The sequence below is a fragment of the Armigeres subalbatus genome, chromosome 3, assembly GCF_024139115.2.
Source record: "Armigeres subalbatus isolate Guangzhou_Male chromosome 3, GZ_Asu_2, whole genome shotgun sequence".
NCBI lineage: Eukaryota > Metazoa > Arthropoda > Insecta > Diptera > Culicidae > Armigeres > Armigeres subalbatus.
This window is the reverse complement of record NC_085141.1, coordinates 232,727,861-232,749,386: the sequence shown is the minus strand read 5'-3', so window position 1 is coordinate 232,749,386 and position 21,526 is coordinate 232,727,861. Positions and strand designations below refer to the sequence as shown.

Sequence of the window (21,526 nt, the reverse complement as noted above, 5' to 3'; positions counted from 1 at the left end):
GATGCCTAATTTGGTAAAAACTAAACTTGATTAATACCTTAAAAAATGAGTGAGATTTATGTGGTAGTTAATTTCAGAATTTGAACACATACGCACTCATACACTACCCGCCAAAAGTATGGAAGCGCAAAAATAAGTATTGCAACACCTACTTTGAATATTGCAACACCCCCAAAAAAGTTTAGCATCACTTCAGAACTCCCATATTCCCATCGGATCTTTTCCATTTAGAATAATGGGACCTTCAACAAAATTGTTCACGACGATAAGTGCATTAGGCCGGACGTCAATTTAGCTCCCTGGGTGCCTTGGCCACCGGGTGGACATCCGGATGCTCCGGATTCTGGAACACGTGTGAAGTCACAATTTAATAAATGCATTCATTCCAGCGAGATGCGGTTTTCATCATCTTTCGTAATCGCAATATGACAGGAAAATCAATGCTGACTGACGTTTGCTTGACCAGTTAGTGGTAGCCTCCCACTGATTCTCCGGGAGTTCCGGAACATCCGGTAAAGTGGTCAATTATTAATATTCGTCCCAGAAAGCTGCGATTTTTTCTAAACGGTTTGTGGAGGCATTGTGAGAGAAAAATCAATGAAAGCATCACTAATTGACCCCAGGTGGTCTCCCAGTATTCCTCCGGAAGATCCAGAATATTCGGTAAAGTGGTCAATTATTTAAATTCGTCCCAAATCGCTGCGATTTTTTCTAAACGATTGGTGGAAGCATTGTCAGGGAAAAATCAATCCAAGCATCACTAATTGACCCCAGGTGGTCTCCCAGTATTCCTTCGGAAGATCCGGAACATCCGGAACATTCGGTAAAGTGGCCAATTATTTAAATTCGTCCCAGAAAGCTGCGATTTTTTCTAAACGGTTTGTGGAAGCATTGTCAGAGAAAAATCAGAGCAAGCATCACTAATTGACCTTAAGTGGTCTCCCAGTGTTCTTCCGGAAGATCCGGAACATCCGGTAAAGTGGTCAATTTTTAAATTACGTCCCAGCAAGCTGCGAGTTTTTCTAAAACGTCTGTGGTAGCATTGTGAGAGCAAAATCAATGCAAGCACCACTCATTGACCAGTGGATAATCCAGTGAAGTGGTCATATTTAATGGTTTTATAATGCATCCCAGAAAACAGCGATTTTTCCTATACCGTTTGTACAGGCAAACCTCAATGAGTCGATAATGAAGACTCGTTTAAATATCGAGACGTGGAATAGAGAATCATTGAAAATCTGTTTGAAGGGACTTTCACAGTAACCCAGAATATTTTTTTCAATATGGCATATTTTGCCTCCATGAGTCGACATCGAGTCATAGAACATCAACTCATAGAGGTTTGACTGTAATAGTAATGCCAGAGTTAAATCAATGCGAGCATCTCCCATTGACGCCTGGTGGCCACCTAGTAATCCTCCGGGAGCTTTAGAATATCCGGAGAAGTGGTAAATTTCTGTAATTCAACTCAGAAAGCTGCAACATTCTGAAAATCGCTTGTTGTAAAAATGTCAGAGCTAATTCAATATAACAACCAGTCGTTCTCCTCGGATGGTCCTCTAGAAGTTCTGGAACATTCGGTGAAGTGGTCCATTTTTTTAAATTCGTCTTAGTAATCCTCCCTCGTAAGTTAGATGTAGCAATATGAAAGCAAAATTTCACTGAGTGGTCCTCAGGAATAGACCTGTGCGCCGTCACCATCAAAATGAATTGTATGAAAATTTACCACGTCCAAATATTTTTTACAACGCCGATGGCTATTGTAGGCAGTAGGATTATGGATTTCGAACTTTTTTCCAAAAGAGCATTAACAGTAAAGTCAAGTTCAGTTTTCCAGTTTCGTCTAACTCCTGTCAGAAATACATATTTTCACCATGTTCATATGACATTTTTCCACTTCTAATGATGCAGAATATAATCTCATTTCCGATATAGTTTATAAATCGGAATCACCCAAAATTATTTCAAACAATTTTGTAAAAATTTCTTCAGATTCAAATCAGGAATATCTTCGAGAATTTCTTAAGAACGTTGTTACAAAAATCCTTCAGGAATTTCGTTATGAATTCTTTTAGGAACTCCTTCAGATATTCGCATAAAAATTCTATCGTAAAATCTTTCTGGAAGGGGAATTTCCCGGAGCTATTCCTGGATTTTTCTTGAGAATACCTTGAGAAATTTTTAGGGGAATTTCGAAACGAATCTATAAAGGGATATCTGGAACAATTCTCCACGTAATTTCCGCAGAAATTCCTGGTCATTTTTTGGCAGAATTCCTTGTGGAATACAAGCCCCTCCTTGTGGAAGAAAAAGTGGGAGCATTTCTGGGAGTATTTTCAGAAAAATATATTAAGCTCTTTTAGTGGAATGAAAGTCGAGTCAAGTACAAGACACTGAAGACGACCACACAGTTGTGGTCGAAATACGTATCTGCAAAGATAACGAAAATTAACTGGTGGAATTAAATGGACAGTACTTAATTCGTCTTAGACGGTTTAGTATTTTCAGGTTAACTTCTTTATACTATTGCAAGAGTATTTCCTGAAAATAAATTGTGAACGGTTTTCTGGGGAATTCCTGAAAGAACTTCTAAAAAATCTCCAAACGGTTTTCTGGGGGAATGCGGAATGCGAAATTTCAGGAAAAAATATCGTAGATAGGTGGGCTTAAAAGAATTCCATGTGTATTTAGAAACGAATTCAGAGGAAATTTCTGTATAGTTCTCAAAGTAATTTATGTAGAGATTTTGGGGGATTGCTGGAGTAGGTCCTAGTGGAATTTTCGGACTCCAGTGGAATTTCCGGAGGAATTCCTGCAAAAAATTTCAAGGGGATTTCTTGGAAGAACGGACGGAAAAACATTTGGAGGAATTCCTGGAGAAACTTCCGGTACACTTCCTGAAAAACTCCCGGAGGTATTCCTGGAGGAAATTCTTGAGTAGTTCATGGAGGAACTTCTTAAGGAATTTTCCGGAGGAATTCGGAGGGACTTCTGGAGGAATTCCTAGAGGAACTTCTTAGGAATTCCTAGAGGAACTTCTTGAGGAATTCCTAGAGGAACTGGAAAGAATTTCTGGAGGAACTTCCGAATGAATTTCTGGAGGAGCTTCCTGAGGAATTTCTGGAAGAACTTCCGAAGGAATTCCTGGAGGAACTTCCGAATGAATTCCTGGAGGAACTTCCGAAGGAATTCCTGGAGGAACTTCCGAAGGAATTCCTGGAGGAACTTCCGAAGGAATTCCTGGAGGAACTTCCGAAGGAATTCCTGGAGGATCTTCCGAAGGAATTCCTGGAGAAACTTCCGAAGGAATTCCTGAAGGAACTTCCGAAGGAATTCCTGGAGGATGTTCCGAAGGAATTCCTGGAGGAACTTCCGAAGGAATTTCTGGAGTAACTTCCGAAGGAATTCCTGGAGGAACTTCCGAAGAAATTCCTGGAGGAACTCCGGAAGGAATTTCTGGAGGAACTTCCGAAGAAATTTCTGGAGGAACTTCCGAAGGAATTCCTGGAGGAACTTCCGAAGGAATTCCTGGAGGAACTTCCGAAGGAATTCCTGGAGGAACTTCCGAAGGAATTCCTGGAGGAACTTCCGAAGGAATTCCTGGAGGACCTTCCGAATGAATTCCTGGAATTCCTGGGAGGTCTTCCGAAGGAATTCCTGGAAGGTCTTCCGAAGGAATTCCTGGAAAGTCTTCCGCAAGAATTCCTAGAAGGACTCCCGGAGGAATTCCTACAATTTTACCACAATCGGCTTAGAAAAAGTCGCAGCTTTTTAGGACGAGATTCAAGAATTGGCCACTTCACCGGATTTCCCGGATCTTCCGGAGGAACAATACGAGGCCACTTGGGATCAATTAGTGATGCTTGCATTGATTTTTCTCTGGCAATGCTCCCTCAAACCGTTTAGAAAAAGTCGCAGCTTCCTGGAGAGAATTTTAAAAATTGACTACTTCATCGGATGTTCCGGAATTTGCGGAGGACCACTGGGAGGCCATCTGGGGTCAATGAGTGATGCTTGCATTGATTTTGCTCTGATAATTCTGCCACAATCGGCTTTGAAAAAGTCGCAGCTTTCTGTGACGAATTTCAAAATTTAACCACTTTACCGGATGTTCCGAAACTCCCGGAGGACCACTGGGAGGACGCCAAGGGTCAAGCAAGCGTCAATCAGCATTGATTTTTCTGTCATATTGCGATTACGAAAGATGATGAACATTTGGCATGTCGCTAGAATGAATAGACGTGTTAAGCGGTGACTTCACACGTGGTTCAGAATCCGGATAATCCGCGGTCTACCTGGTGGCCAGGGCACTCCAAAGAGCTAAATTGTCCTCTTTCGCAATGCACTTATCGCCGTGATAAATTTTGTAGAAGGTTCCACCATTCTAAATGTAATGGATCCGACGATAAATCTTCACGAATATGTTAGTTCCGGAGTGATGCTAAACTTTTCGGAGTGTTGCAATATTCAAATCATGTTTTGCAATACTTATTTTGTCGCGTCCATACTTTTGGCGGGTAGTGTACATGCATATTAGTAGTCCATTAGTGTCTCAAAACATGCTCACCTTTGCTATCTAGCTTCCACTGAAGAAAATTTTGAAATCCCTTTCAATTTTTACGTTTTTGCTTAAGAAATATACTTCATAAAGAAATAATTGATAAAAATATCAAACCACTCAGGAGCATTTTCAAACTGCTAGCAAAATTATGACAGATTCATGTTTTCAATTTTCATTGAAAATTCTGTCGAATCATCGATTGCTAAGATTGATCCATAAACAAATTATAGTGGACACAGCATGTGTCAAAAGGGGTTATTCAAAGCATTATGGCACCGTCGCGTAAAAAGCTGGATAGTTTTTGGCAAAACTCAACATCCTGGGGCACTTCCAGTCCAGTGCAAAAACTGTTAACAGTACTCCATAATTACTCTTAAAAGTGCGTGCACATATATGTAGTTACTAAAACAAACGAAAAAAAACATACATTCCTGAAGCATTTTTTTGTATTTTTTGCCAGAATACGTATTTTTGGAAAATGATTCATAATATATAAAAATCTAATTTTGGTCAAAAATGTTACGTATGCAGTTGCTAAAACAAACGGTTCATTTGCTTTGTGTGTGGAATATATGTTAAAAACATTGTTTTTCATTGGGTTGTTAAATATTATCTATGTTGTAGTTATTTTTAATTATAATGCTTTGATGGAACTGACGACAGAAAATTTTAGGAAATTTTCAAAGATGATTTTATTTTATTTAGTTATTCAATTTTGAATGGTCCAGACAATCTTATTTAATCTTGGAAGTAATTAGGGCGCGATTGCTCGTGATTTTGTTCAGCAAGCAGATAAAAAAAAAGTTGCTCTGATTTCTACGTTCGTTGCAAATTGCTCACTAGGCTAGATGTACCAGCTGTGGCTATCGTTTTCTGATCAGTGAACCATATTCATATGAAACGATAACAACTTTACCAAATCCAACCATATCAAACAAACCATAATTGTAAAAAATGATTTTGCTTAATTTTTGTCCTTCTTTGCAGCAGTTGTCGCACTAATGGTCCCATTATGGCCAATCCGATAAGAAATCAATGAATTTTGCCATAATAGGAACCAAAATTAAGAATAGTGCCACAACTGGTACATGCGTTCCTAGTATGGATTAAACAATTTTGGGTACTATCACGAATTTTATTGCGGTTTTCACGTTCGTTCTAAGAGGTGTGCCAGCCTAGGACTGAAAAACTCTCAAATAAAGACAAAAAATATTCCAAGGAGCAGGAAGAGAAACCTTCCGCATGACAGATCAACACCACCCATATGCCTTTTATTTATATTAAAAAAAAAAGTTGTTATTAACTATGGCGACGATTGATGATAAACACCCACGTGTTTATTCCGTTTACTCATAGGAGAGGTGGTTCGGTTGTGGGCATCCCCACGTATCTTTCGACAGAAAGCAGATACTTCTGGCGTCTGACATTCATTTGCTATCGAAACACGATGTTTTGTGCAGAATACCAAACTAGAACTATGAACAAATAAAAAAAAATTCTACATAAAAATCAACACTAAAATTTTGTTTTACCTTTTTCAAAGTGTCATAAAATGGTGCGATAAAATTGTCTCCAAATCCAACTTCCTAAAGTGCTATTTTTGACCTTAAGTGATTGTTTTCGTTACCTGCTTAAATGCATGAGAAAGGCATCATCACTGCTAGGTGGATTATTCTAGGTTTTTTATTGTTTCATGACAATTAAAACTAATAAATACTCTTTTTCTTTGAAACTGAGTGGATTTTATTTGTTATTCTTCATTATTACCCGGATTTTCAATGGTACCCACAACCAGGCTTGTAAAATGTCATCTGCATGTCATTTGACTAATTTGCTCATAACTTTCTTTAGAAGCAAAATTTCTTCCATAATTTTGAATGTACTCATAACGCTTGAGTAGGGTTATATTTTTGTCCAAGGGTACATTGCTCTAAGTATAACATCAAAGGCTGGAGAGTGAAAACTCTCCAAAATGTCACGTGTCATTTGACATAATGTCATTTGAATGACATTTTGCCTCCCACGCCCCAGATTACATATTTACAGCAAAGTCTCGTTAGACAAAGTTGTAGGCCCATTTAACCGTTATAAGTTCGTCATACAACATGAATTGATAGCTACCTTCTGAAACAAGTTCTGGGAAAATTATACAAACGAATGCAAATGACATTTTACAACACTGCCCACAACCGAACCACAAAACTGAAATGTTCAAAAATTCCAATTTTGCGAAATTGACAATAAAGTGTTTCATATCGATGAAATCAAACCAATTCCTTCTTTGGCAGCAAGGTTGTGCGTCTAGCTTTGCATTGGTATAAAAAGGCCGGTATACCTCTTGGAAATGGAGGTTATCTAAATGTAGAAAGCAAAAATGTATGTGCTTGACATTTTTTCAAATATTTTTTTTCTGGTTTAGCCGAAGTCCGGAATTTTCAAGTTAATGAGGATTGGACATAATATTTTAATTGCCAAATGCAGAATTTACCCATACACCCAAAAAACAAATCTGACAATTATTGAATAAAATCTTGGCATATATAAATCTGTAATTTTTTATAGAGATACTTTATTAAAATAATACAAATCTGTAAGATTTCAATTCAACAATTGTATTAAAATCTTCTAAAATTTACAATGATATGGAAATGCTAATATCATCTACCAAACTTAGACGTACATGTTCATGATAGAATTATAGGCGAAAGTATAGAATTGATAGTTCCGTTAGGATACGGCAGGCGTGAATAATGTTTTTATAGAAGTAGATTTGAAAGCGAGCGGAGGGCAATATTTGTGATAACATATATCGCACGACCTTCCTTCTGCCAAACTTCAGTATGAAATGGGAGGGAAGAATATCAGTGTGGAAGCTGATATATTTCCACTGGCTAGTGGAAGATGATATTAGCATTTCCATGTCATTGTAAATCGTTTTACTTCACGTAGAAGCAATACACTCAAAATCAATAATTACTGCTAAAATTGTATATGCCAAATTATTATACCGTTTCTGTAAGGTTTTTATGCAGAACTGTTTTATAATCTGCCATCCACTGGTGGGGATAGATCTATCGACCGTGAGGCGATCGTGTGATTCAAACAATCGGACTTCTCTCAAAGGAAAATATCAATTCCACGCCGATGATGTATTCCGTTTGGACTTCGCTAAGTATAATTTTATTTATTAGGCCGATACAAATATTTAAAAAGCTATTTTGTCTCTTTTTGCCAAAAAATAATATTTTGAGGGGGCAACAAAATAAAATTCGGGTAAATTTGAGGATTTTCAAAAGATTCTCTCTAGCTTCGAAGGCTGCCTTGGAGAGACCCTTTTCCCAGACCCAGATACGAGAGCCGATGTCGCTTGATTGAACTTGAAACCCTCAGAGTGCGAAGATTCCAGAGCTTTGACCATCGCCGATGTTCTCCAAGGTAGAACAGATTGTGAGACCATTCTCCAACTCATCGATCTCAATGTCAGGCCACGAATGCTGCGAAATAATGTTTTGTTACGACCACCGTATCGTAGGACAAATTATGAACTGGCAAGCGCAATAATTAGCTTGCAACGAAATTTCAATCGTGTGGCATCATTTTTTGACTTCCATCTCTCACGTGAAATTTTAAAAAGAAGATTCGTTTCTGTTTTCAACGTCCAGAACTAGTGATAGCTTTTTTTATTTTTGTTTTGTATTGTTCACGTTAATCACTTGACTATGAGAGATTTGTTTGTGTCCTTGAATTACTTGTTTTTGTGTTTAAATCAAATATCATTGGGGCAGTAACAAGCCTGTTGATGTATACTATAATAAATAAATAAAATAAATAATCCGAGGAGTTTTTTTTTATTTTTTTTTTTACGGTGTTATTCTGTTTTGAAATAGAGCCAAAAAGTGGTAAAAGGGCTTTCGAGAGCAAGGATCTATTTTTTCAATACTTTTAGCTGATTTTAAAAAAAAAAATCGCCAAGTCGATCTGTACCTGGTCAGCCCACCTCACTCGCTGCTCTGGAAACCGTCTAGTACCTGTCGGATCGGAAGCGATCACCATCTTTGCAGGGTTGCTGTCCGGCATTCTTGCAACATGCCTTGCCCATTGTACCCTTCCGGCTTTAGCTACCTATAACTCCGTTATTAGTTGAATTCTAACAACAAACCATTAGGCAGAGTTGTAGAAAATCTTTCGTACTAGAAGTGAAATTTAGCTTCTGGAATAAGTTATTGAAAAATTACTAAATGATCGAACGCAAATTACTAAATGATCGATAACATCCTTGCCGCAGTATCTTCTGAAGTCCGTAATAGGCCCGACTTCAACAAACGCACAACTAACTATCATTCCAATTAATTTGCCGTCTATTACGAACAGGATCTTCAATTATGTTGAGAACAAGAAGTTTTTCCTATTCATTTGGTTCAATGTACCTTTATTTGGTTCTAGCGAAACCCTGATACAGACAATCAAGCTAAGCTAAGCCATCATATAAGGCTTATATTATAAGCCAATCGCTAGCTAGCTAAGCTAGCTTATATTATAAGCTAATCGTGGAGATGCCGAAAGTTCCTCGACCTTTAGTAGCAACGAAAGTCAATTTAGGAACCCATTTTCTTCCTCAATTGTGATATCGAGAGAATATCAAGTAAGACATGAAGGAGGAGAAAACAAGAGTTTTGATTATGAAGGAGCCTACTTATAAAAGTGTCAATAAATATATTGCGTTGCCTAATAGTGACAAGTGATTGTGTATCCAGATCTCCCCAGTCTTCGGTATTACACTCAATGGCCGCAAGGAATTTTCTTGCACCGTAATTGGTTACAAGAAAGAGCTTCCGAAACTTGTACTTTAAGATTGGATAGTTAATTCCTGGGTAACCCATGCTCGATTCGTTTAATCTAGAGAGATCAGAGATCTACAGAGAGTAGATTGTTTTTTTTTTCGATTTAGCTATTACGATTTGTACAGGCAGACCTCGAAAAGGTCTAGAAAACCATCGACACCGACCATTAACGAGAAAAATGTTGAATATCAACATGAGGAAAATCGAGAATATATTGATGATTGACTTTAATGTGTTGAATTGAACAACACAGGAAACGTCATCATTTTAAATAATTGATTTCGCTTACAACATTCAATGTTCGTAACACAAATCAATAGCGCTAATTGATTATTATACCTACAACATTGTTGTTATAAATATATGACAATTGAATAAACTTACCGCAAAATTTCCTGAATAGAACGTATTAGACGCAATTTTCGTCCATATTCACATGCATAACTCGACTCTGCACTACTCCTCTGTTGATACGATACCACATTGATCTATCCAGTTGCAGTATATGTGCATATATATTATGTAATCTCAATAAACTGCACTTATAGATCTGCTAATAAGTATAAACACACACCATGCATAATCTTATCACTACTTCGTTGCATATCGATACATTCACCTGGCAACTATTTCTTGCATATGCCGTTGATTGATTTATTCAAATTTTCATCACAAATAAACATTCACACTCCCCACCACGATGTATTATTTGAATATTTTTGAAGAAACCTCACTTTTACTTTTCACACCCTAGATTTTTTTCAAATTTAACTTTTCATGAACTTCTTGTGGACAGCAAGGGTCAATTTCTAAGTTTCCAACTTCAGTATCACGATACTTTCACAAATGGTCCGGAAACAAGTCACTCTTTCCAGTGATTGATTTTGATCAGACCAGACGACCAATCGATTTCCATTAACATCTTTTCATCACATAGCTTGCCTTCGCAAATGCACCGCACCAAAACAACAAATGCCACACCACACGACGTTAGAACATTTTCCCCATTCTAATCTGAACTTCACCTAGTTGTAATGTTTTCATTAAATCCGATAGCTTATCTCCAGAAATTCGAATCCGCGAGAATCTTCTGTTTTCAATTTGCAACGACGCAACAGAAACCGAAATTTTTCTCGATTTTTTTTTCACTCTATGTTCTATACAACGAATCCCCACATCCAAACAGCATCCAACACACAGAGTCTCGGATCGATTGTATGCGCTGTAGAACCAAACAACGCGGCTGTATGGGAAATTGGTGTGGTGGTGGTTCGAATTGCGTTCTGCTTTGTACAATCCCGCAGCAAAATGTATCATGGTGTTGGAAATAGGAGAGAGTGTTACGGAACGCACTGACTGGTCAGATTTTCTTTATCAGTTTGTGATATTATTTGTTAACTATTCATATTAATGAGGCGTTCGGCTGTGGCCGTTTTAGCATGAGTGAATTTCAATAGAAAATATAAGTTACGGCATATTTTCATACTACACCCTTGAATTCAAAGTAAGTAACCATCCGTCTCCATATTTGCCATTTCAACCTTCCGCAACTCGCTTCAACTTTCGTAACACGTGAACTCGCATCCACATGTTGTAAAAAGAACAACAACCCGAAAATCCGTTGTATTGAAACCAATTAAAATGATATCAAAGTGTTTTTTTTTTCGGAGAATGAGGATAGATAGATACTCTGATTGAGGACATTTTTCAAGTCCAATGATTCTTATGATATGGCTCCGGATCATCCGGAACCAACGGAACACCGATGAAAATAGTTAATTTTCTCAATAAACAGCACGACGTTTCTTTCAACATTTCTAAAAATCCTGGCAAAGTGAAACGAATTTTTAATTCATCTATGATCGCATGCGGCCCAATGAGTTGAGGAAATAATTGAAGTGGAATTCTTCCACTTGACTGCGCTAATGTTTTATGAAACTACCAGTTTCGTTCGATATCTCGGGTTCTATGGGATTAGGGAAATTGCCGTCTCCTACAAAGTTGTTCGGGGATTGGAAATCATTTTATGGATAAACTATTTAGTTTAGAAATCATCCGCTAGGCAGCGCTAATGTATATGAGAGTTCAGGTTGGTTAAAAAATCGCGGGATCTGTGGAATTAAGAAAGCTGCCGTTTCCTACAAAGCTGTTCGGAGGTTATAAATAATACAACTGTTTAGTTTAGAACTCATCCGCAAAGCGACTCTAGTGCCTATGAGAGATCATTTTCGTTCGATATCTCGGGAATTGTGGGATGTTGCCATCTTCTACAAAGTTGTTCGGGGATTGGAAACCAATATGCTAAGAAATGTTTAGTTTAGAATTTATCCGTAGAGTAATACTAGTGCATGTAGGACCAATGTTTAGTGTGGAATACATCCGCGGATGCTATATGGGACAACCAGTTTGGTTAGATATCTCGGGATATGTGGGATTTAAAACGTGAACGTCATTTACAGTTATTTGAGAATTGACAACCAATGTGCTTGGTAGCCATATGGCTACCGTTCTGCCTCGTACGCAGGAGGCCGCGGGTAGAGGTGTGCGCCGGTCTGAAAATTGTCGGGGGTGGCGTTTGTCATAATTTTCGTCGCCGTTTACGGCGTCACGCCGAGGTTCATTTCTGTCGGCGGCGGCGTGAATTGGCGTGACGATTTTTTTCATTGCGTTAGTTTCTTAATCTTCCGTAACTCGCACCGTTGCAAAAAGTACAACACCTTCGAAAAAGCACGCTTCTCGTTCACAAGAGCGGCGGAACTGCGTGAATGATCCAGGACCATGCGAGTCCTGGAAGGTTAAATTTTCTTTAGATTTCTGGATTTTTCGGGACAACAAAACTTTCTTAGTTTTTCCAAAATAGCTGTTCGTAGATTATTTTCGGATTTTTTACAGCAACAACTTTGAAGTTTTCACGAGAGTTACTTGGAATTTCCGAGAAAAACTTGGAACTTCCGAAAAATTGTTTGTCATTTTCATGGAAAATGCGTTGGAATTTTCATGAGAAATTGTTTAGAATTGTCACGGGAAATTGTTCCTAATTTCTATATGACATTGTTCAGATAATGGGAAACTCTAAGGAGTTTTCACGGGAATCTTTCCGCAATTTCACAAGATTTTTTTTTTAATTTCATGGAAAACTCTACAGAACTCAAAATGCGGACTTAAAAAAAATCTGGTAAAAGGAACAAGGTTCGGGAAGAAAATTCTCTAAAAATTGCACGCATTTTTTAAAAATTCCTATGGAATTTTTCCATATTCCAAATGGAATTGTTCGGAAAGTCCACTAAAACTCCAGAATTTCTACGTGAAATATTAAAACTTTAATGGATAACTTTTCGGTATTTTAGCGTGATGTTTTTCGGGGTTTTCATTGTCTACAAGATTTTTTTGCAAATCCACGGGAAATTTTTAAATAGGAAGAAGGGTCATTTGGCCGAAAATCTTTCGGTGGAAAGCCATTTGGCCGAATTACGTGTTAAGCCGAAAGTCGTCGAGCCAAAATGAACGTTCAGGCGAAACGGTTTGGCTAAAAAAAATTCATTTGGCAAAAGCGTTTGTCCTAACAGGTCATTTGACCGAATATGCCGTTCGGCTGAAATGGTCGTTTGACAGAAATGGCCACTTGCGGAAAATGCCATTTCGCCAAATGAGTCATACAGCCGAAAATGTCGATTGCTGAACGGGTTTTATGGTCAAAAAAGTCGACCCGTTTGGCCAAATCACATTTTTGGCCAAATTACCCTTCTGCCTGATCAAAGGCGAGCTAGCCAACTGCTTCTTCTTCTTATTGGCATTACATCCCCACACTGGGACAGAGCCGCCTCGCAGCTTAGTGTTCATTAAGCACTTCCACAGTTATTAACTGCTAGCTTTCTAAGTCGGGTTTTTGCATTCGTATATCATGAGGCTAGCACGATGAAACATTTATGCCCAGGGAAGTCGAAGAAGAAGTTGCCTAGACCGGCACCGGGAATCGAACCCAGTCACCCTCAGCATGGTCTTGCTTTATAGCCTCGCGTCTTACCGCACGGCTAAGGAAGGCCCAACTGCTGCAAGTCTCTTAAATAAAGACGTGATAATAATAACCTTTCTGCAAAACGATTATTACGGCAAACGGTATTATCGGTCAAGTGACCTATTCATCCAAACGACTTTTTCGACCTTATGACCAGTTCGGTCGAACGATATTTTCGGCCGTATGTGCATTTCCTTAATTAATATGTCCATTTCAGCTAAGCGACATTTTCGACCAGATAGATTGCGACCAAATGATAAATTCAACCAAACACCTTTCGACCATGTGGCATTTGCCCAAACGTCTCTTTCCGTCATTTGACCGAAAGTAATTTGGCGGAAAACCATTTGCTCGAATGCCCCTTCCCGATAGCACGTTAGGCCGGAAGTAGATACTTTTATTTGGCCGGCCTAAAATGCCGTTTGGCCGAAAGTTACATACCGACAAGGGGGACATCCTTCCAATCAGATAATTTAGCTAGAAAAGCTGTTTGCCCTTACGGGTCATTAAGCTGAAAATGTCGCTTAGCCGGAATGGTCGTTTGGCCGAAAATGCCGTTTGGTAGAAAGACTATTTTGGTAGTGGTTTTTCTGCCAAACAGCCAGTCGACCAATCGGCATTTTCGGCCATAAAGACCTTTCCGGCTAAACGACTTTTTCGCCAAAATGACCGGCTCAACTCGTATGTTCACTTCGACCAAATGGCCCTTTCTGCCAAATGACCATTTCAGCCAAATAAGCGTTTCGGCCAACCAACTTTATTAGCCAAAGGAACTGCTCGGCTGAACGACATTTTCGGCCGTATGCCCCTTCCGACAAAATGACATATTCGGCCAATTATTCTTATGCCAAATTGTTTGTTCGGCGAAATTACACATTTGGTCAAATATCTTTCGGCCTTGTGGTCTTTGTCCAAATGGCTTTCTGCCAAACAATCTTCCTCCTTTTTTGTTGATTATTTTGACTCTGCATAATATGCAGTGCATATGCACAGCGCATGTTTTCGAAATGGACAAATTGATATTAATTTTGCGAAAAACAATCCACGTGTCTTGGTGGGACTCGAACTCTCAACCTCCTACACACTTAAATCCAGAATTTCAGCTCGGTAATATTTTTTACAGATTTTACTCGGTAAAATTATTTTTTTACTGATAGATCAGTTAATTTTCTAGAGTTTACTGATATCTGTAATCATTTATACCGATGTCTCAGCAAATCTAATTTATATACTGAACATCGGTAATGAAAATTACCGAGCAATTCGGTAATCCAAATCAGTCAACACTTGTCAAAAACAAAATACCGACCACTCAGTAAAAATTATGTGTTTTACTGAGCTTACGGTAGCATATTTACTGAGGTCTCGGTACCCAATGGGGATTACGTGACGCTCAATATGGCGCCATACTTAGAGTTCTCCGAACTATAATATTTCTTCGAGATAATCTGTGGCTTGATTCGAGTGCCAGATCGAGTGAAAAAATGTAAGTATCTTTAATGTGAACATTATACTAGTGAAGTTTTTAAAAATATCATTTGTAAAATAGCTTTTATTTGAATTTTCAGCACAATAGAGAAAATGGCGTTTTTAACACCCGTTCATGCCATTGTCAGCACGATTGAAAAAAAATGGAAGACTGTACCAGACATTGCGCAGAGAATTTTTAACGGAATTCCAGAGCTACAAAGAGCTGTTGAAGACAACATTAGTGGAATGCGGTAGATTTGCGATAGGGGTAGCAGCTTGCAAAAGGAGAAGCAGCCGTTAGAAAATTTTATGAGATAATTTACTTATCAAAGTGTGTGTATAATTATATTTCATCTAATTTTAAATAAATACAAAAATAATAATGGTTAAACTTTTCTTCATGTTTTATTTAATATTGAGAAATTTGTTGATATTTTTCATTACCGAGCCCAGTTCTTTTTAATGAAGATTCGTCGGTACTTTTTTACCGAGTGCCCGGTAAAGATTACCGATATGCTCAGTAATATTTGACATTTTGCCTTCGAGCGCACAGAACCGAGCAGTCGGTAAAAGGGTGATGTTTTTACTGAGGTGACTACCGAGAGCTCAGCTGTTGAGAATTCGGTAATTCGTTTACCGAGCTCGTCGAAAAAAATTAAGTGTACTTTCTAGGGTTCAATTTGCGGAAAAAGCGAACAGAAACCCAACCAACATTGGATGCTTGATTTTTCCAATCGCCATACATGTGCTTTTCACGGAAAATTATGTGAACTTCTATAGATTTGAGACGGCGTGAAAATTTTTGAACGGCGGTCCTCCGATGCAAATATATCGGCGGCGGCGGCGTACCAAAAACTGTTGGCGGCAGCGTACTTCTTTAGCCGTGGATTCAATCCCAGTTTCGTTCCATTCTCTTGCTTTGTATCTTTCTCTACATTTCGCATGTTTTAACAATTGGGACTTACACAGAGGAAAAAATGTAATTTATCTCATCCAAACAATCGGTAAAGTCTTGCAAAAAAAACGGAAAAATTCAAAAAGCTGCTGTATAAATTGTTTTCCAAAAATAAAAAAATAAAATAAAAAAGTCTACGTAGACTTTTGGTATTGGCAATTGTCAATTCGTCATTATTATCGCAATTAGCACCAAGAAAGTGATCACAGTAGCCAGGATTCACATCGAGTTACAGTACATCAGTAAGGGAGAATTCACTGTATGTACCTTGGTCACTCCTGACGGAATCCAATTTTCAAAGTACTCGCGTTTTCAAAGGCACACCATTCGATACGGAAACAACGCACAACTGTCATTTTTATTTTTTCACGCATGCTGCGACGCAGCAAAGCTGAAAAAATAAAAATGCCAGTTGTGCGTTGCTTCCGTATGGAATGGTGTGACCTTGAAAACGCGAGCACATTGAAAATTGGATTCCATCAGGAGTGACATAAAAATGACAGTTGTGCGTTGCTTCCGTATCGAATGGTGTGCCCTTGAAAACGCGAGTACTTTGAAAATTGGATTCCGTCAGGAGTGACCTTAAGGTCACTCCTGACGGAATCCAGGTTTCAAAAAGCTTGCGTTTTCGGGGGCACACCACTCGATACGGAAGCAACGCACAACTGTCATTTTTAATATTTCACGCATGCTGCGACGCAGCAAAGCTAAATCAATAAAAATGACAGATGTGCGACGCCTCCGTATCGAGTGGTGTGCTCACGAAAACGCGAGCACTTTGAAACTTGGATTCCGTCAGGAGTGACCTTAAGTAGGCATGATAGCATTAGCATTAGCATTAGCATTAGCATTGTTACGGTGTAATTCGTAGATTGGACACTAGTGATACTCATGTTTTACTTTTGAGATCCTTATCTAGAATGCTATCAGAAATCAAGAAGGGAAGTGGTCCTTGATTCCAGTCTTAAACAAAAATAACAAAAGCATGAGGATTACTACTCCTGGCCACGCCCATCTTCACCGTAACTAGGGAGAGGAAGGAAGTGTTGGTGTGGTACTTACTTAACGAGAGGCCACCGACTTAGCGACACCCTCATAAGTACCACGGAGTTGGATAATGAGGAAGGTATTCGTTGGGTCAGGATTTGCCTGTAGCTGGCAATGTAACCGTGGTAGATCTTACCCCGTAACACACCACGTAAAGGTGTCTACCCAGCATTACGGGTCTGACCTTAAGTAGGCATGATACCTCAATAAGGTAGGGTTACTGCTCCTGGACTTCATTTCATAGCTATAATGTTCATTCCTTAAACATGACACAAAACAATTGGGTTGTTTCTTATTTTTGTGATTTTCCAGCATATTATAGGAAAAATATGCGAATATATGTTCAGTGAGATGGAAAACGGGACAGCTCCCCCATTTTCACGGATGTTCTAGATTTTCCGGAATCTGTGATTATAGCTTATTAAGAACTGTGAATTAACTCTAAGATCACCGTCAGAAATGGTTGCGCTCTAGAACTAACTAACTTTACAAAACTTTACAAAATGACAATTTTTACGGACATTCACGATTCTCCGGATGGCCGACAGATAGCTACTTGCGGCCATTGCTGAGTAAGAATTGTGAATTAACTCCAAGATCCCCGACAGAAATGGTTTAGAAAAAAACAATTGCGCTGCTCTAGGACGAACTTTACAAAATTACAATTTTTACGGAAGTTCCGGAATTTCCGGAAAGCTGTCTGGTGGCCAACTACACCCATTGCTGAGTAAGAACTGTGAATTAAGTTCAAGATCACCGTCGAAAAAGGTTTAGAAAAAAAAATGCGCTGCTATAGGACGAGCTTTACAAAATGACCATTTTTACGGACGTTCCGAGCTCTCCGGGTGGCCGTTGACCTGTGAATTAACTCTGAGACCTCTGGTTTATAAAAAAAATACTCTGCTATACGACGAACTTTACAAAATGACCATTCTTACACACGTTACGAAAAAAATGCGCTGCTCTAGGTCTAACTTTACCGTTTTTACGGTCTTTTTTACCATTTTTACGGAAGATCCGGATTTTCTGGAAGGCCGGGTGGCCACGTGCGGTCATAGATGAGTGAGAACTGCGAGGTAATTGTCCCAAATGATATGGGAAAAGCCCCGCTATCTTAGGATGAATTGTTAAAAAGTAAATGAATAATCAATTGGTTAGTTATTGGTCAATTATCCCCGTGCACCTGAGCCTATTATTCAATTATATTTACCCAAGCCTTCTATTGAATCATTTTGGATATCTTCTCAATTGATAGAGAGCTAATTGTGTGAGGAATACATGGAATACAACAGTGCGAGTTCCGGAAGGTTAAAATTATGACGTTCCATAATCTTTCTCACCGTAACAAATTCATCTTATCTCGAATCAAAGAAATATAACACCAATTTCGTTGCTTTGCAAAATTACATAAATAAGAAACATACCAAATGTAATAGGTGACAACAGTTACCCTACCTACCTTAAGTCTTAATTCATTTTTGGTGCAACTATGAAGATCTTTGAAATTTTTCAGCACTTTCAATTTATTTATCATCAGACTAAGGCCGGAGTAGCCTGTGCTGCACATAAAAGACTTCTCCATTCAGCTCGGTCCATGGCTGCACTTCGCCAACCACGCAGTCTGCGGAGGGTCCGTAAGTCGTCCTCCACCTGATCGATCCACCTTGCCCGCTGTGCACCTCGCCTTCTTGTTCCCGTCGGATCGTTGTCGAGAACCATTTTCACCGGATTACTGTCCGACATTCTGGCTACGTGCCCGGCCCACCGCAGTCTTCCGATTTTCGCGGTGTGAACGATGGATGGTTCTCCCAACAGCTGATGCAACTCGTGGTTCATTCGCCTCCTCCACGTACCGTCCGCCATCTGCACCCCACCATAGACGGTACGCAACACTTTCCTTTCGAAAACTCCCAGTGCGCGTTGGTCCTCCACGAGCATCGTCCAGGTCTCGTGTCCGTAGAGAACTACCGGTCTTATAAGCGTTTTGTAGATAGTCAGTTTGGTACGGCGGCGAACTCTATTCGATCGGAGCGTCTTGCGGAGTCCAAAGTACGTACGATTTCCAGCTACTATGCGTCTCCGAATTTCTCTGCTGGTATCGTTATCGGCGGTCACCAGTGAGCCCAAGTACACGAATTCTTCAACCACCTCGATTTCGTCACCACCGATAGAAACTCGTGGTGGGTGGCTCACATTGACCTCTCTTGAGCCTCTTCCTATCATGTACTTCGTCTTCAACGTGTTGATGACTAGTCCAATCCGTTTAGCTTCGCTTTTCAGTCTGATGTAGGCTTCCTCCATCCTCTCAAAGTTACGTGCCATGATATCAATGTCGTCGGCGAAACCAAATAACTGGACGGACTTCGTGAAAATCGTACCACTCGTGTCAATCCCTGCCCTTCGTATTACTCCTCCAAAGCGATGTTGAATAGCAGACACGAAAGACCATCACCTTGCCGTAACCCTCTACGGGTTTCGAAGGGACTCGAGAATGCCCCTGAAACTCGAACTACGCACATCACCCGATCCATCGTCGCCTTGATCAACCGTATCAGTTTATCCGGAAATCCGTTTTCGTGCATTAGCTGCCATAGCTGGTCCCGATCGATTGTATCATATGCGGCTTTGAAGTCGATAAATAGATGATGTGTGGGCACGTTGTATTCGCGGCATTTCTGCAATACCTGGCGTATGGCGAACACCTGGTCTGTGGTAGAGCGTTCACCCATAAATCCCGCCTGGTACTGCCCCACGAACTCTCTTGCAATTGGTGTTAGTCGACGGCATAAAATTTGGGAGAGTACCTTGTAGGCGGCGTTCAGCAATGTGATTGCGCGGTAGTTGCTACAATCCAGCTTATCGCCCTTTTTGTAGATGGGACACACGACACCTTCCATCCACTCCTGCGGCAGAACCTCATCCTCCCAAACCTTGGTATTCACCCAGTGCAGCGCTCTAGCCAGTGCCTCACCACCGTGTTTAAACAGCTCTCCTGGTAATTGGTCAACTCCAGGGGCTTTGCTGTTTTTCAGCCGGCCGATCTCCTCCTGGATTTCCTGGAGGTTCGGAGCTGGAAGTCGCATGTCCTGCGCGCGTGCTCCTAGGTTCATTACCATACCGCCACCGTTGTCTGCCATATCGCCATTCAGGTGCTTTTCGTAGTGCTGCCGCCACCTTTGGATCACCTCACGCTGGTTCGTTAGAAGGTTCCCGTTTATGTCCTTACACATATCGGGCTGTGGCACGTGGCCCTTACGTGAACGGTTCAACTTTTCATAGAACTTTCGTGCGTTATTAGCGCGGTACAGTTCCTCCGTCTCTTCACGGTCTCGATCTTCCTGCTGGCGCTTTTTCCTCCGGAAAATCGAGTTTTGTCTGTTCCGCGCCCGTTTGTATCGTGCCTCATTCGCCCTCGTGCGGTGTTGCAGCAATCTCGCCCATGCTGCATTCTTCTCCTCAACTAACTGCTCACATTCGCCGTCATACCAGTCGTTTCTCTGATCCGGAGCCACCGTGCCTAGTGCAGCGATTGCGGTGCTTCCAATGGCGGATCGAATATCTCTCCAGCCATCTTCAAGAGATGCTGCGCCTAGCTGCTCTTCCGTTGGGAGTGCCACTTCCAGCTGCTGCGCGTAGTCTTGGGCTAGTCTACCGTCTTGTAGCCGCCCAATGTTAAGCCGCGGCGGACGACTCCGACGCGTGTTGATCACCGTCGAGAGTTTTGAGCGCAGACATACTGCGACGAGGTAGTGGTCGGATTCAATATTCGCACTGCGGTAAGTGCGTACGTTCGTGATGTCGGAGAAGAATTTACCGTCGATTAGAACGTGGTCGATTTGGTTTTCCGTTACTTGATTAGGTGATTTCCATGTGGCCTTGTGGATATTCTTGCGGTGGAAGAAAGTGCTTCGGACTACCATTCCGCGGGAGGCTTCAAAGTTTATGCATCGTTGGCCGTTGTCGTTCGATACGGTATGCAGACTATCCGGTCCGATGACCGGTCTATACATTTCCTCCCTTCCTACCTGAGCGTTCATGTCACCGATGACGATTTTGACGTCCCGCAGTGGGCATCCATCGTATGTCTGCTCCAGCTGCGCATAGAACGCTTCTTTCTCGTCGTCGGATCTCCCTTCGTGTGGGCAGTGTACGTTGATGATGCTATAGTTGAAGAAACGGCCTTTTATCCTCAGCTTGCACATCCTTGCGTTGATTGGCTGCCACCCAATCACTCGTTGGCGCATCTTTCCCAGCACTATGAAGCCGGTTCCCAGCTCGTTGGTGGTGCCACAGCTTTGGTAGAAGGTAGCCGCTCGATGCCCGCTTTTCCACACTTTCTGTCCTGTCCAGCAGATTTCCTGCAGCGCTACGACATCGAAGTTGCGGGGATGTAATTCATCGTAGATTATCCTGTCGCAACCTCCGAAGCCTAGCGACTTGCAGTTTCATGTTCCAAGCTTCCAATCGTGATCCTTTATTCGTCGCCTAGGTCGTTGCCGATTGTATCGAGTCGTATTATCTTCTATGTCGTTCGTAATAGTTGTTTTTAAAGGTGGCTTATTGGGCCTGCGCAAACCTCCTGTCTCGTCGGAGGGCCGTCGTGTCAGGGCTGTTTAGCGTCCCACCTAACACCAGGA

General features: G+C 40.6%; 2 protein-coding genes across 4 annotated transcripts in view; both read right to left on the bottom strand.

Moving 5' to 3' along the window:
• Positions 1-9,904, bottom strand: part of LOC134220846 (protein yippee-like) — a 385,579-nt gene extending 375,675 nt beyond the window's left edge. Inside the window, exon 1 of the mRNA XM_062700001.1 lies at positions 9,787-9,904. The gene's annotated coding sequence lies outside the window, so the exon portion shown is untranslated. The remainder of the gene's footprint in view (positions 1-9,786) is intronic.
• LOC134220845 (ras-related protein Rab-23) overlaps positions 1-9,927 on the bottom strand; it is a 239,425-nt gene extending 229,498 nt beyond the window's left edge. The window contains exon 1 of one of the 3 annotated variants that reach the window (XR_009982081.1): positions 9,787-9,927. The gene's annotated coding sequence lies outside the window, so the exon portion shown is untranslated. The remainder of the gene's footprint in view (positions 1-9,786) is intronic. The other 2 variants (XM_062699992.1, XM_062699994.1) reach the window with 2 other exon arrangements.
• Positions 9,928-21,526: the final 11,599 nt, after the last annotated feature.